Source organism: Carlito syrichta, unplaced genomic scaffold, assembly GCF_000164805.1.
Source record: "Carlito syrichta isolate Samal-C Ts95f unplaced genomic scaffold, Tarsius_syrichta-2.0.1 Scaffold130535, whole genome shotgun sequence".
In the NCBI taxonomy this organism is placed as follows: domain Eukaryota; kingdom Metazoa; phylum Chordata; class Mammalia; order Primates; family Tarsiidae; genus Carlito; species Carlito syrichta.
In genome coordinates this window covers 2,607-19,354 of record NW_007074631.1, presented here as the reverse complement: position 1 = coordinate 19,354, position 16,748 = coordinate 2,607, and the positions used below count along the sequence as shown (strand labels likewise).

The 16,748-nt window shown below is 42.0% G+C and overlaps 1 pseudogene across 1 annotated transcript in view; it reads right to left on the bottom strand.

The window, feature by feature from the left end:
* Nucleotides 1-8,869: 8,869 nt before the first annotated feature.
* LOC103250511 overlaps nucleotides 8,870-16,748 on the bottom strand; it is a 9,820-nt pseudogene continuing 1,941 nt past the window's right edge. The window contains exon 2 of the transcript XR_002481422.1: nucleotides 8,870-9,733. The product of XR_002481422.1 is annotated as a metabotropic glutamate receptor 8 pseudogene (transcript). The remainder of the gene's footprint in view (nucleotides 9,734-16,748) is intronic.

Here is a 16,748-nt window from a genome sequence, read left to right as displayed (position 1 = left end):
CTCCACCCAAGAGTGATACTTCTCCTTGAACAATCTGAGCCCGTGATCATTACACTGATTCTAAATGACTGCAAGTTACAAAGAGCCACGGCCTGGGATGTCCATCTGTGTCATGTGAGTCCACCTTACAGCCAGATGTTTTTGGTAATTTATTTATTTGGCTTCTTTGTTGGTCCAAGAAAGGGCCAAGACACCAAAATTCACTTTAGAGTAAACAGTGTTTGGATAAGGTTCTAGCATTGTTTCAACCATTTTTCAAATGATAACCGATTTTAAGAAATCAAAAGGAAGTAGCCTATCAGGGAAATTACAGTCTATCTATATAATTAAAAACAAAGCAGAGCAAATATCAGAGTCACCTGGTGATCTTTTACAGCATAACAACACAGGGCTCCACCCCAATTTCATCGGTCTTGGATAGAGTTTGGGCACCCATATTTTTTAGAAGCTAACATGCAGCCAGGGTTGAAAATTACTGCAATAGACCGATATTAACCAATATGTAAATCTCTCCCAAATATATTATTAAGTGAAAAAGAAAGTCATAAGACACGTAACTATTAATAAAATCATGTGTGTGTGATTTCATTAACAGATATATGTGTTTGATACTGAGTACACACAGACATAAAGATGAGAACATCAGACACTGGGGGCTCCTGAAGAGGGGAGGGAGGAGAGGGAGGGTTTAAAAATTACCTATTGGGTACCATGTTCACTATTTGGGTGGCAGGTTCAATAAAAGCCAACGTCTCACTGCCACACAATATATCCATGCAACAAACATGCCCATGTACCTCCTGAATCTAAAATTTTTTTTTAATTTAAAGGTACATGTGTTTGGAAATGGACTCTTTTCATATTACACTATTTACTTATTTATTGCTTAAACCCTTTAAAAATAAGAATGTGCTCATATAATTTTGCTTTTTTGTTTTAATTTTACTTTTCACTGACAAATAGTTACTGTACATATTTATGGGTTAAAATGTGATGTTTTGATTCATGTTTACAATGTGAAATGATTAAATTGGGCTAATGAACAAATCTTTCACTTCACATATTTATTTTTTTTGGCTGTGAAAACATTTGAAGTCTGTTCTTTCAGCAATTTTGAAATATACAATGCAAAATTTTAATGTAAAAAAATCTGTTTAGAGAAAATATGAATTTGTAGGAAAATAAGGAAGCACATGAAAATAGGAACTCCCAAAATACACCATGTTTCCTTCTTCCTCCCTCCCTCTCTTCTGTTCTTTTTTGTTAAAGAGTATAAAAGTAAAATAAACAAAATGTTTCTTTCCTATCTTCTCAACACATTTATTTTCATGGCTGAGATTGGAATGAGGGAAGGAGTAGTGAGATATGATTTATTCATTCATTCATTATTTAACAAACCTGTACCGGGTTCCAGACAGGTCCATGCTAAGTGCTAGGACTACAGCAACAAACTAGATATCCATGGATTTTACCCTCACGGTGCTTCTACCCTAGTAGGGGATACAGACAAGTAAATAAACAACCACAACAGAGTGTTATAAATGCTAAGAAGAGGAAGCACAGCCTGCTACTTTGTTACTTGCAACAAAGAAACTTAATCTAGTCAAGGAAAGTGAGAAAAGACCTCCCAAAGTAGAGATGGCCCTTCATCCTGGAAGCAGTGGTAGACATTAAAGAGTTTCAAGAAAGGGAGAGACATTACCAACTCTGTATTTTTTAAGATCTTTCTGGCTGTGAGTGTAAATGCCGCTTACCATGGGCAGTGCTCATTCTCACCTATACTACCACTTTGGGCCACTATAAGAAAGAGTACCCATCACCTCTTATCTAAGGAGAGTGGGCTCTTTTCAAAGTTAAATTAGAACTTGCCACAGTCTCAAAGGATTGACAGAAGGAGTCTATCTTTCAATTTGCCATTACCTATTTGCCATTACCTAATACTTAACATGAGCTGTTACCTCCTGTTGAGTTTATTGATTGCACTCATTTATCTGTCCATCTAACTAGATGAGCCTGGATATGGAAGATTTACCTTTAATTTTGCTTATTTGTTTTAATTTTACCTTTCACTGACAAATAGTTATTGGGATAAAACGTGATGTTTTGATTCATGTTTACAATGTGAAATGATTAAATTGGGCTAATTAACAAATCTTTCACCTAACATACTTATCTTTTTGGATGTGAAAACATTTGAAGTCTATTCTTTTAGCAGTTTTGAAATATACAGTAAGCCCACTGTATTCAATAAACCACTTGTAAGATACTCGGCTTTACAAAAGTGTTTGCCCCAACTGGTAGAGTCTCTTGGAAGAAAATATATCTTCATAAACATGGCAGAGTAGGAGAAGACTTCTAGGGAAATGAGTTGCTTCTCATTACTTCATTGACTTCCCATGAAGATCAATTTTAGCCATTTAAAGCCGGTACCTGTCCACATGTGGAGAAATTTTCTAGCCCACCCACAAACTGATTCTATTTAAAAGTCTCACTTGATTGCTTTGAGAAGGATACATTACAGACTATCTAACCCCTGTCCTTCAAGAGTAGAAAATTAACAATCCAGGCAAAGTTAACTAAAAAAAAAAAAGGAATTATATGTGACACTGTCCTCTTAAAGCCCAGTGTATCTTTGTGGACATTAATGTGAGTTACCTCCACACTGATGTGCTATTTTTAACTTAGAATGTTCAATCTTTGCTCAAAGTAAGACATATGATTAGTGTTTGGAGGAATAGATGTGCTTTAATTTAAAGGAGAGGAGTGGAAAACGAAAAAAAAATCCAGAAAAAAGGAAAAAATTTGAACTCTCTATAAAACACACAGTTAATTTATGGGCTTCCCAGTCAATATTTCTAGAAGGTCCCCTCCTTTTTTAATTCTTTGCAAACTACACCATCTATTACTGAGAGCTGGGCCCCTCTTTTTAATGGACTCTCTGCAATGCAAAGGTCCCCGAAATGTCATTTATACCTTGGTATAGGAAAAAAGTGCTCTGGGTTTGCTATTATTCAGTTTCATGTCACATTATCCTACTTGATAACTACTGTTACCTAAAGCCATTAACATGCTATAGGACAGGGGTCCCCAACCCCTGGGCCATGGACCAGTATAGGTACTTGGCTTGTTAGGAACTGGACCACACAGCAGGAGGTGAGTGGCATGTGAGCAGAGCACTATCATCTGTCAGATCAGCAGCAGCATGAGATTTTCATAGCAACACAAACCCTATTGTGAACTGCACATGTGTGGGATCTAGGCTGCCTTCTCCTTGTGAGAATCTAATGCCTGACAATCCCTCCTTCCACTCCCTGTGAAAAAACTGTCTTCCACGAAACCAGTCCCTGATGCCAGAAAGGTTGGGGACTGCTGACCTCGGTGATGGCCTTGATATGCCAACTGATATATGATATGTGTGTGTTAAGGCACAATAGTGCATCTAAAAATTTTGAATCATGAAGGTGTTAGTCTGTGGCTCTCAAACTTGTTTCTACTTCCAACACACCTGAGGAATAAGTGATCTGTTTCCACTCCTCTTGGTAAAAACAGCTACCAGGGAGGGGTTTGGGATGCATACACTCACTCACTGGGTCTTGCCATTTGAAAAACCTCCCAGAGAGTTTTGATAATCCAACACACAACCCTTGGGGGCATGGTGAGAGCAGTATGAGGCTCACCCTACACTCAGGGTTGAGCATCACTGGTAGAGGACATTCACTGTCCTATGGGCCTAGGCCACATGGCATCTTCTGCCCCAGCCCCTTGTCCAACTCTCCTCTGAAGTTAAAGGAGCCATTTAAAAAATTTGCTTCTGAGCTGCGATCAGAAGAGAAACAAAGACGGGACAACACTGATGAGCAGGGCCAACCCCAGGCACAGGAGACAGGTTATCCATGGGGTGTGGTCTCTGCGAGAGCTGAATAAACCTCCTCCACTCATGCCAGGATCCCCTTTACAAAGACATATCATTTCATTGCACAGTTAGTGATCCCACAGGAAAGAAAAACCTCCTCTGCCTTAAACCCAGACATACTAACATGCAGATGACCGGTTATACACAGATCCTTTGTATCAGATTTTGACTAGGAGAACGCTGAGGAATAAAGAACAGGAGAAACTGCCCCAGGAGGAGCAAGGCTGAAGAAAGGGACTCCTGGAAGAATCTGTCTCCTTCTCTGGTCAGTTCAGGTAGATCTTGCAGGGAAAGACGTGGTCTTTCTGAAGTTGTCCCCCACCCCCAAAAAGAGAACTGAGATATTTGGAGGTGACTTCTGATTTGGGCCCAAATAGTGTCTATAAAATTTTAAACAGGTTCCAGTCATACGAGCATTCTTAAAGCCCCAATTCATGTTTATTGCTGAGTAGGACAGTGAGTAAATTCATAAGGTAAGACATTATTTGTACTCTTTATGATCCGGGTTAACTGTATGTTTTCAAATGAAGTTATGCCACCTTCTGTAACTCCCTTAACCTGGGAATATGTAGCAATACATTGATTTCAGTACTTCTTTTTAGAGTCTATGGGTCTCCCGCTGTCCTGGAGAGGCCTGAGCTCCATAAAACTGTCCTAAAATTTACTTTTACTCAAGTCATTGCATTTTGCTTAAGAAAATTATTATTTTTAAAAATGGAACTGTCTGCTGATCTCCGATGCACTAACTGCTAATTATTCCTTTGATAACTATTCTAATATTTCATGTCAGTCCTAACATATATGTATACACAGAAGTCACCCATACATCAAGTGGACAATTTTTTTCCCAAGAGTGATCATCATTATTTCATAATTAATATCACTGTGAACCTATTCAGTAAATGGTGCTGGGAAAACTGGCTGACCACATGCAGAAGATTGAAACGGGACCCCTACCTATCACCGTACACAAAAATTAACTCCAAATAACTCTAAATGGATCAAAGACCTAAATGTAAAACCTCAAACTATAAGAATCTTAGAAAATGCAGTTAGCACCCATATGGAAATTGGAACTGGCCACCAATTCCTATTCAGAACCCTAAATGCCCATACCTTAAGAAATAAGACTAGTGGGACCTCATCAAACTAACGAGCTTCTGCAAAGCAAAAGAAACCATCAATAGAGCAGAGAGACAGCCCACAGAATGGGAAAAAATATTTGCCAACTGTATATCTGACAAAGCCTAACATCTAGGGTCTACAAGGAACTCAAATGCTCCAAAAGGAAAAAACAAACAGCCCCATTAAAAAGTGGGCAAAAGACATGAATAGACACTTCTCAGAAGAAGATATAAAATTTGCAGCCAACAGACAAATGAAAAAGTGCTCAGCCTCACTCATCATCAGAGAAATGCAAATCAAAACCACATTGAGATACCACCCAACCCCAGTAAGAATGGCCATCATTAATACAACAAACAACAACAGATGCTAACAAGGACAGGGAGAAAAAGGAACGCTTTTACACTGCTGGTGGGAATGCAAACTAGTGCAACCTCTTTGGAAGACAGTGTGATGACTTCTGAAAGAACTAGAAATTGACCTTTCACATGACCCAGCAATTCCCCTATTGGGAATATACCCGGAGGAACTCAAATCATTCTACAAAAAAAGATACCTGCACAGGTATGCTTATTGCAGCTCTGTTCAAAATAGCAAAAACATGGAACCAACCGTGTTGCCCATCAAGGCTGGACTGTATTTTTAAAATGTGGTACATATACACAATGGAATACTATGCAGCCATAAAGAAGGACAAACATATGGACTTCGCAGCAACTTGGATGGATTTAGAGTCAGTCATACTCAGTGATCTCTCACAGAAACAAAGAACAGAGTACCACATGTTCTCACTCATAAGCGGGCCTTGAACAATTATAATATCATAAGAAAGGGATTGACAGTAGTGGGAAACTAACAAGGGAGGGGGGATGGGATTGGCAGTTGAGGAAAAATGCTAGGGGAGGGAGGGGCATACCTCACCAACAAGGGTACCTGCATAATCAATGTTTGTATTCCTAACTCTGAATTATACTCCACATCTTTATAATAATAATTTTAAAAATCACTGTGGCACACCAACTGAAGGTCACATGTATACCACCACAGTACATCTAAGTAGCACAACAGTGATGCACAGTGCTATCACCTAATTCACATTCATAGGGTTCCAATATCAACCAGAAGGTGGGCAGACCACCCACACCCTCTCACTGACTTTCGAACAAGACAAATTTTTCAAGTTCAGGGACTGGTGAATAATTAGATTTGCTTGATGCACTCTGGGCCAGCACACTGATATCTGTTATGATCTTCACCACAATCAGTGTCCCCCTCCCGGATAAAAAGTGACCCACTCCCTACAACTTCAGTCAAAGGCAACAAAGGCAGCCCTTCCTGTGCAGACCAGTCTCAACCTGGTCCACTACCGGGGGTGTGAGGACCACGTAGAAACCCAAACTTCACCTGCATACCGTCTCCTCATGTAACAGATCCTCACTCGTACCCCACAACTCTATAATAAATAAATAAATAGTTTTTAAAAATAAAATGAATTTTTTTTAAAAACAGTCGGCTTGGAGCATTGGACTCTGCCCAGCAGGTCAATAGTTGTTCTCTCACCCTGTCAGATGGGGTCCCTCCAGAATTACCTAACCGAGTAAGAGAAGTGGCCTTGGGCAACCCTCTCGGGTTCCCTCCCACTGTGGGAATTTTTTTGTCTTCTCAATAAATCCTACTTTCCCACCATGAGAGTGGGGGGGGGGGAGAGAGAGAGAGAGAGAGAGAGAGAGAGAGAGAACTGGCCAGACAGTGAGGGAAACAGAGCAGAGGGAAGGCAGCTCCAGTCTGTGTAAGGCGAACCTCCCCTCCCTGCCTTCAGGTGGCCTGAAGTTTCCATCAGCAGCCCACAAAACCAATAGACGTGGCCAGGTCCTGACAGAAGCCTTCGCTGCATGCTCTCATAAAATACAGCCAACAACCTATCACAGTCTTATGATTGTCCCTCCTTTACAGAGAAGCTGATTCTGGAACAAAGATTACCTAAATAAACTTTGAAAACTTCCAACAAGCACCCCCTTATCTCCTCCCCTCCTCTCCACTCCCCTCCTCCAATCCCTGCCCGCTTTAGCTTGGGCATCAGACGACAAGAAGATAACATTCATGGGAATGATGATGGGATTGATGGGAACCAGAACTGGTGTGTCAGGGAGGGCCACTGACGGGAGAAGATGCTTGTGAAGGTTTTCCTCTCCTCTAAAAGTGGGTGTTTTTGAACCACAGCCACTGAGTTACAAATAGGAAAGAGGTGGCCTTGGAGCGGGTGAAAAGGGAGGGAAGATTCCAGGAGAAGAGATGAAGAAGTATCTGGGCTGGACACCCCCACCCTCACCCCAGAGCAGAAAATGCCATGTGGCCCAGAATTGGGACAGCCAGGAGGAAACCTGGTGAATCCTGGTTCTGCAGCTTGCCTCTGGGCAAGGAGTCAGCTAACCCAACAGAAATTATTAACTGCCTAATTTCTCTTGAAGGTTTCTAGGGAAGGAGAAATAAAGCAATGCTGCCTGCCTGTTTTAATTCCACATCCTTCTCATTGCCAAGAGGCTCTTCCTAATGTCCTGCTTAAATGTCTCCTGCACTCCCCAAGCTTGTGTGTGTCTCTTCAGTACTCCTTAGACTCACAGAGCTTCCGCTCAGCATCCTCCTCCTTTGAGAAAATTCCATCCATCTGCAAACAACCATGACGCTGTCTTTTAGCATTTTCTCTTCCAAACTAAGGGAATTCGTGTAGAGGCTACACAGCCACTCAGGGGGATGTCACAGAGAGGATTCCAGCAAGACAAGTGAGCCGAATGAGGTGGGCCCCCAAGATACCTGCCAACCCAGAAATCCTTTAATCCATTCTTTTCATCTTTTGTGTGACATTTCCCATCACTTTGGTTTTTCTGGTCACAATTGTCTATCCAACCTCTCCATATTCTTTTAATATTTCTCAATCTAATGTGTATAGCAATCGTTTTTCACCATATAAAACAAATATCACTAATTCGCCCTAAGTTGGAAAATTCACATCCCACTAAGGAAGAAATCAGAGTGAAAAGTATTTCCAATTAAACAAATTATGTCTATTACAAAAGACTGTGGCTATTAATACATAAAATGAGAAAGTTACCAAAAATGGTAAGTTAAACTAACTTTATTCTTATGGCACTTTGTGCTTCTCAAAGTGTTTTTACATATATGATTTCGTATTGCAAATTTTGTTTGATATTCGAAGGGAATACATAGGTAAGAGGTCATCAAACTCAAATCAAAAAGTCTTGATTTATCCTGCTAAATTTGAACTTGTAACTCAACAAGAATTACATATAATTATTCCAATTCTGTATCAGAGCAGTCTGAAATAATGTGGTGCTGCTGTATTGTAGTTATAATACACCTGGCAATTTTACTGGCCATCTTATCTCCCCAGAATGTCACTCCCATCTACACATTATTAATAAATACTGTTTCTTCACAAAGGAAATTTAGTTTCAGCAGTCATCCCACCTGAAAGAAGTTTCACAAAGTGCCTTGTCTTATAGCTCTAATACCATAGAAATGTTTTGTATGACAAAAGTGCTAGAAACACTTGCTTCTACAATGAGCCTAGTAAGGAGGTTATCCCAAGACAACAAAGACCCAATATATCACAGAACGTATCCACCTTTCCTTTGTTAGGGAAGCAACACAGGCAAAAATTAATCAAACCACTTGTAACTAATGGAATTAAACCGACACATTCACAAACCCAGACACAGAACGCCGCCCCATTGGCAGAACCTGGTACCCTGGGAGGGTCAACGAGCACTATCTTCACCCTCTTCTTAAGCCTGAAGTTGAAGTCACAACGATTCATTGTCCTTCCACAATGGTCAGAAACGCTTTACCTACCTTAAAAAGTCTTAAAATGTTAGCAACCATGATGGACACGGAGCTTGCAGCAGCACCTATGACACCAGAAATCTTGTCAGGCTTGGTGAAAATGGGCGGATCCCCATTAGCACACTTCACGTCGGAAGCATCCTTCTCTATTAATGCCTGCACGAACGTGAGCGACTGCTCCAAAGCATACGTGTCCCTGGAGCACGTGTCGAGGATCCGGACACCCAGAGTGATGTTGGAAAGGAGATCAGGGTCCTTGTTAATCTGGTCGATTGCATAAAGCATGGCCTCCAGTCTATGGATCCCCTTCTCCTTCTTCAGCTCCCCACAAGGCACCCCTCTCTCTCCCTTCGCATGGACTGGGAACAGACCCCCCAAAATAATGTCCCCATCCATCCTGATGGAGTGGGCGTACTCTTGGCTGTGAGTTCTTTGCATCATCGTGAGGATCCAGTAGAACTTGGCAGTCAAGAGGAAGAAACAGGGGCAAGAGGCTGATCGTTTTCCCTCGCATACCATTTTCTCCACAGGTGGTGTTGCAAGCCAAGACCCGGAGTTTATTCTTGCCACAGAAGAAGGGAGAGCACCTGAGGCTGCACCTTCTGGAGGCTACCATCAGGGCCCATGGGGGAAAGGCTCTGTGGGCATCAGCAAGTTTTCTTGGATTTGAACGTCACAGTGAATTTCCATCAGACCCCTATGGTTCAATGTTATTTCCTTGCAGGGTCAACTTGCCTGGGATGGTGCAAAAATTAGAATAACATCTGAGGTTCCAATGTTGGGGTGAGGTCAACAATTCACGTCCTTGAAATCAGCCTTGTAGCAGAATTATTCCTGAAGCAGGAGGAGGGGGGAAAAAAGAGGTTCAGTTCAATGTGTCTACACTTTTCACATTTTTAAGCCCTGTGTATGCCAACCTCTTTTTTTTTTTAATTTCCTCTATTCAGTAAGAAACTAATTCTTTTTGTCCCCCTGTGATTCTGAACACCTGGCTGCCCTGCATCTAAACAGAGAGATTGATGACACTTTTGGAGCAAGGGAAGCAGAAAAGTACCAGAAACTAGGTTGATTCTCCCAAGTCAGAAAGTATTTTTATTTATCATTTTATTTCAATAAACCCCATGTCCATGAAGGTAAAAATCCTGTGATTAATGGCACTATTTCTTTTCAAATCTGTTCTTATTTTGTTACAGTTATCTGAATTTAGCATTTAAATTTTGTCAACAAAATCATAATAAAATGTTATTTCCTGTGATGTATTCAACAAGCTAGTCATCTGTTAATGACATTTTTTGGTGCCTCAGATTTCTCAGTGGGAAAAAGTGAATATTCCATTATAAAGAAAGAAAAAAATTCACCCAAACAGCTCAAAAATGCATAAGTTTTGTAACTTGCAAAAAAATTTAACATAGAAAATCAGCTATTTCATATAAATTATCTTAATCTTCCCTGATAACAGACAAAGACTTGAAAATTAAACACATAGGGAAGTTTATAGTGAAGATATTCCTATTACTATTGCCAGGGCTTCAAATAAATTTGCCAGTGTGGAAGCAATGGGTATGCTTACAGTTCTGAAGGAAACACACCTTGATCCTAGCATCACTGGGAGCAAATCAAAGCTGTTGATCAACTGAAGAGCTTCTTAATTTTGTCTGACTCAGTGGGAAAAACAGTTATTTCATCAAGACTAGAAATAACCTGGAGTGAAAAAGTCTACAGGAAAATCTATAGGAAACTTTTGTTGTTGTTGTTGTTGTTGTTTCCTAAGGCATTTGCCCCCAAAGAATTCCATAAGATTCTTTCAAAGGACTTTTGAAAAGGTTTAACTGAAAATGAGAACTGACTTAACATAGGGAATCTGAGATTTGAAAAGCACATCTAATTAAGAGAATAAACAGCACCAATTTACTTTGGCAGGATGTTTAATCTAATGCTCATTTCTAACCTATTTATATGTGGGTTTGAAACCTGAAATTTGGACAATTCTCCTCTACCCTAGCCAACCAACATCTGGTTTTATTTTCCATTCACTTGTTTAAGTTCCAGTTCATAAAATTTTCTTTCCGCCCCTCTTCCCAAAAGAAAGGATGGTGCTTCCCTGGGGGATAACTGAACATATGCCCAAATGCCTTCAAAGAAAGTTGCACTTTTTGTACTTTCAGATCAGAAAACGGGGCTCATAATAGCCCCTGCTCCATATTTCAGAGTAAACCTAGAGGCCTGGCCAGCCAATGGCCCACTCTGCTGAGATAGCTCTATGCTGCCATGACAAGTATTCCCTGCCCCCCAGCACATGTTAAGGTTTGGGCTTCCTCTATGCTGCCCCAAAGTATTTAGCCCTTTTCTGATTTTTCTCGCCACTTCACTGAGAGTTTCTCACACTCAGTTCTCCTAGCAGCTGCTTCTTCCTCAGAATATCTGCAATCCAACAACAGCCTGACCTCAAGCACTCCACAAAAGGAAACACTTAGAAAGTCAACCAGACTTTCTGGATTAAACCTTTTAAGTGACAGACCATAAGTTACACTGACCACCCATTAAGAGAAGCAGGATTGTGTTTTACAGTTTCACAAGGAAAGTGAGTCACATGATAGTAAAACCTCATTAACTCAGATGACTAGTAGAGAATTTGAGACCAATACCACATGGCTGGGCTGACCCTTATACTGACGGAGCACAGAATAAATGGATAAATATGAAGAAGGAGGAATGTTTAAGGGAAAATGGACGGGATCTCTTGTTCTCCAAAGATCAGCTTTTCTTCATTACACCACGCCACTTCCCAAGAACTTAAAACACTTAGGAGAATAAACAGTTCTCAATGATAATGACCATACGAACAGTTCATCTGTCAGTCACAAAGCATCCTTACCTATCCATATGGCAGTAACCTAGTTCCACTTGCTGTACAGTCCTGGAAGTAATAAAATTGGGTTGCTTCTAAAATTATTGCTGTTTGCAATAATGTTTAGTCTCATAGGTCTGTTTGGAGCTCGAATTTAAGGAAAGGTTGAGGGAATGAGTAGCCGTGAGGCAGGAATCAGTTTTGTTTAATGGATGAATGCACTGAAATGGAAAATGACCGGTTGGTTTCATTTCAGTTTCATTTGTTAGACAGCTCACCTGAACTTCCCCTGGTGTTTCCTCCTCTGCAACATAGTATCAGTTGCATGTAACCTCTCTAAAGCTTGTTTTTCTTGTCTATAAAAGCAGAGACAGAGCCTGCCACACAACATACATGGAAAGCACAGTACCAGGTACAGAGTGAGTGCTCAGCAAACAGGAGTTATTGTCGCTAACCTAGTCTGTAATTCATTGTCTACTGCAGCGGTCCCCAACCTTTTTGGCATCAGGGACCAGTTTCGTGGAAGACAGTTTTTCCACAGATGAGGCAGGGAATCATCAGGCATTTGATTCTCATAAGGAACGTGCAACTTAGAGCCCTCACATGTACAGTTCACAATAGGGTTCCCACTCCTATGAGAAACGAACACCTCCTGCTTTATGCCTAGCTCCTAAAAAAGGACAAAATTATGAACTTTTATACAGCCATAAAAAAGGACAAAATTATGAACTTCGTAGCAACTTGGATGGATTTAGAGTCTGTAATGCTCAGTGATCTATCACAGAAACAAATAACTGAATATCACATGTTCTCACTTATAAGCGAACCCTGAACAATTATTATAATACTATAAAAAAGGGCTTGGCAGTAGTAGGAAACTTCCAGGGGACTGACTGGGGGGAATAAACTTCATCAATAAGTGTACCTGATCTCAAACCAGGTGAAGTGGGGACCAAAGTGAACCCAAACTTTATCTGTACAATGACCACTTGTATACTCATCTTTAAAATAAAATTAAAGGAAAAAAAAACCAGGCCATGGACTGGTACCAGTCTGCTTCCCAGGGGCTGGGCACCCCTGGTCTACTGGAACAGAGCAACTTTTTCTATATTTGCCCAGTTGGTGAGGTTTTTACTGAATTTTGCTTGTCACTTTAAAAATAAAATCAGAGCTGCTTATAAAATGTTTAAATATTGAAGTTACTTCAAAATCTGATACATTGTCATAAAAATCACAGACTCTCCACAGCTACAAGGCTTAGTTTCCCTTTTAAGTTCTGAGGAAAAACATATTTGAAAGTTTGTTCAAAACAAAACAAAACAAAACTACATCAGCAAGGTTTTGTTGTATAATGTTAAATTGCCTAATTTTGCTCATATACAATTCCTGTGAGCTTTAATCCAAACTCACCCTGGTTTGAGTCAATGAGTTTTAAAGCAATCATAATCTCTCTGAGCTGTAGAGCCAAACACCTCTACATCAAGTTCTGTGTTTGATTTGCAGTAAAACGGCTTTTCTCTCAGGCTGACCATCCTCTGAGGTTTGGTAGAAACCTTGCCTGTGCTGATGGACTTTTCCAAGGAGGTGTGAGATCTGCACTCTTGAAACTGACTTCGAAGGGAAGCAGACGCCTGGTACTGTCTGGGCCCACAGGGAGGGAGCCTGCACCCCTGCCTGGAGGCTTAATCATCATCCCTCATAGCTCTTCCTGTGCACTCCTCCCAGCCCACACCGAGTACACCAAACATCATACATCATGGCCCCTTCTGCCACGGTCCTGCTGGCTGGGGGCTCCTGGGGAGCAGGCTGATGGCTGGAACTTGAGTCCGTGGCTCCCCATAGTGTTCTGGCTGTTTCCGGAGGGCCAGTGGTAAGGACACCTCTTCACAAGTCACAGCCCCAAATTCTGCTTCTTTTGATTTTCTACATACCTTCTCTGTACCAGAGTCTCAGAGTCCCTAAGACGGTAGCTTCGTGAATTGCCATTCACCCATCACTCGTTCTTGCGTAAATGAGAAAAGAAGGTTCAGAGGGGTTGAGTCCAGCCCCAAAGCCTGAGCTAGTGAGTGGCAAATCCTCAGGCCCCCAAGGTGGGTACCGTTTCTGGAGAAAGCCCCCAGCGCTGCAGGGACTAGCTGTGGCAGCACAAAGGAGGAGAGGGTTCTGTCTCGCCACTGAAATCTTTCTGACATGTGCACATCTTCAGTGCTCTCAAAGGACAATGACGTACTAATCAGGAAGGGGCCGTCTGGGAGTATTTCTGAGAAGGTGATTTCTGAATCTCTCACAGGGCGGAGACTATCCACTGCAGTTTTCCAAACACTTCTGCTTCTAATCAGGTTTCCTGGCCAAGCTGATACCAATGGGAACACACTCACCAACACATACAGGGTCTATCAAGGCCTGCCGCCATGTCCTCCTCCAGTGCTTAGCAAGTGCTGTTAAGAGATGATACAGGGAGGCTGAGGTGAGTGGATTGCCTGAGCCCGCGGGTTCGAGACCCGCCTGGGCAGCGAGACCCCATCTCTACAATAAATCAAAAAATCACCTGGGCGTGGTAGCGCGAGTCTGTAATTCCAGCTACTTGGAAGGCTGAGGCGGAAGGATCGCCGGAGCCCAGCAGGTGAGGCTGTGGTGGCCGGGAGCGGCCACTGCACTCCAGTCTGTGTGACAGAGTGAGATTCCAACTCAAAAAAAAAAAAAGAAGAAGAAGAGATGATACAGTAAAAGCCTCACTGAGGAATCTCATTAGCCAACAATTATCATTTTTTCCTCATAAAAAGGCCAAAGCAGCATTCCCAGACTGCATTCCATCCAGCTCTTTAACAAAAAGGTGAAGCTGAATATTGCCATTAATTCATAAGCCTGCCCACACATAGCTCTTTTTGGTTGTTTTCAAAAATGCACCCTATTTCTGTATCCCTTCTCTCCCATGCTGCAACACGTGTGTATGGTCGTGGATTTCTGGTGGGGCAGAGTAGGGATGGGGCAGACAGAGCTCTTCTCTGGCAACAAAGGTCTGGAATTGGATCCTTGTCTAACAGTCCCTGGCTGGTGACACCGGACATGTCCCTTCACCTCTCCATGCTCCCATTTCCTCATCTGTGAAATAAGTGAGGTGGACCATGTGATCTCTAAGGTGTCTTCCAGCTTCCCGTTCTGAGATTCTATTATTGCATGATAAGGGAATATGAGATTATGCTCAAACATCAGAGCAAGGCTTTGCCAACTGAACACAATAACTGATTTTGTTTACAAGCTGAGTGGCTTTTTTCTCATCAGTGAAAGTTCTTCTATACAAGCAAGCCCCATATTAAGAAAATCTGATACACAAGAAGCTCAACTTACTAAACAGAAAAATTAGAAAGTGATTATTTGCATTACAAAAGAATTCACCACAGGTTTCCTTTAAATAGCTAAATCTCATGCATTTAAAAGCCAATCTGACTTAGTAGAATTCAGTGTGTGCCCTTATTTTTCCAATAACATAGCTATTGCAGAAAAGGACCATAGTTAAAGTAATGAGAAGTCACTGCTATCGTTTGCACCTGATGAGACGGACAGGGATGACACTAACACTTACTGAATGCCTACAGTGTACCTGGGCCTCACACATATTACCTCATTTCCTTCTTAAAACACACCTCCAAGGTTGTTATCACAGCTCCCATTCGGTATACAAGGAACCAGAACATAGAGAGAAACAACTGTGTTTAAAGCCTCAGGCCAGGATGCCAATGCAGGCAGGACTGCTAGTACATTCCTTCCCTTCTTGGTGACCACCCGGTGCAGGAGACCATGATGGATGTCAGGCTAACCCTGGTTTAATAATATGGACTGTGAGTGGAATGTGCTGGAATCCTCAGAGACCCTGGTTCTAGTCCCACTCTACCCCTCCCCACCCCCCCGCCACCCCAGTATTCGCTGTATGACATTGGGAAAGTCATTTAACCTGGTCTCCAGTTTATTTCTAAAATGGGGAGTGATTTCTGCCCACCTCCCAGGTTGTGTCATCAAAGGGTATAATGTGTGCAAAAGTACTTTAGCCGAGTGCTATAAGAATATACAAGGATACTATTTGTTTAACAATCAGTCCTAGATCTGAAATATTTTACTGGTGTATGATACATGGAAGATCTAAGAAAGCCACTTTCCCAACACACTCAGGACTGGTCAGGCCTTCACAACAGTCATATGTCCAAGGAATCAATCCTGGAAGCCCATATAGAGGCCACAGAGCTTGAAGGATAACTAGAGAGGGTGCAGGAGGAAAAATCAATGGAAGGGCAATAGCTGACCTGGAGCACTGAAGGTCATGGACACTTGAAGCATCGAAAGGGCTATTCTGAAATAAAGTGGTGGTAAGATATTCTTCTGTTGTAAAAACAGGACAACAGGAGTATTTGCTAACTTGTTAGTAGAATATAATGTTTCTACTGTGAGCTCATGACCACTGGAAAAGCCAGCCAATGGCTATTCCCACTTCTGCTCACTGGCTTCCTGGCCTGGCCTCAGAACTGGGTCTCCTCCCTCCCTCAGTGCCAATGTATCCCCAAGATCTTGTCCTCTCATTGCCTTGCACCCTCCCCCTGCCCACCCCCCCCCCCAGGGGATAGATTCATTAGCAGATATTCAAAACTGAAGCTACATCAATGTCATCCCCCACCCAGAGCATCTGCATTCTCGAGATGATTCCTAGGAGAGTCACGATTTCTTTACCAAAGAACTGGCACCATTCATAGTGGGTAAGAACAGTCACACAACAAGGTGGAGCAGGGTGCCATGAGGCTGGAGCCCCTCAACAGTGCCCCTCAAATCACTCCAACAGCAATGCCCACCACACAGAAAGTGTGGCCTGGGATGGGAGAACATTACGCTCAAGGTCAGAGGGTGAGTCCATCACAACTTGTCAAAGCAAGTAGAAATGAAAACCAGGCCGGACTCGGTGGCTCAGCCTGTAATCCCACGCCTTTGGGAGGCTGAGGTGAGTGGACTGCCTGA